The following is a 524-nucleotide window of genomic DNA, read 5'->3' on the forward strand; positions in this document are numbered from 1 at the left end:
AAAGTACTGTAAACTGGTAGATGATGTGTGGTAAATTTCAGAATTTTATCTCAAAAACTGAATTTTTGACAGAATTTTGAATTTTGCTCTAATGTGAACAATTGCAGTCAATGTAAAAATGGCAATTTTAAACATCAGTTTTTCACTTATGGAGCAAATCAATCATTGTTAAAATAAATTACCAACATCTTCATGCTGTCTAGATGCAATATGTGTAATTTCAGATTTTTGTTTTGATAACTGAATTTTTTTTTACAGTGGTTTGAAATCTGCTTTTCCATGCATGGACGGCTGCTAAACCTGCACGTCTGGCTTAGTCAATTTGTGAAGCTACACATTGTCACTGACTAATTAGCTCAGTGAGATAGAAATTTATTCTTAGTCTCAGAGGTTGTGAGTTCAAGCCTCAGCTGATGCAAAAGGCAGATTGTGTTGCTAAATTCCTAAATGTCTTCCAATTCTTCTGCTTGTTGCTCAGAATTGCCTAAAAATGCCCGGACCCGACCCATTGCTGTGCAGCAGCT

Source organism: Epinephelus moara, chromosome 13 (assembly GCF_006386435.1).
Source record: "Epinephelus moara isolate mb chromosome 13, YSFRI_EMoa_1.0, whole genome shotgun sequence".
NCBI classification, from domain to species: Eukaryota; Metazoa; Chordata; class Actinopteri; order Perciformes; family Serranidae; genus Epinephelus; species Epinephelus moara.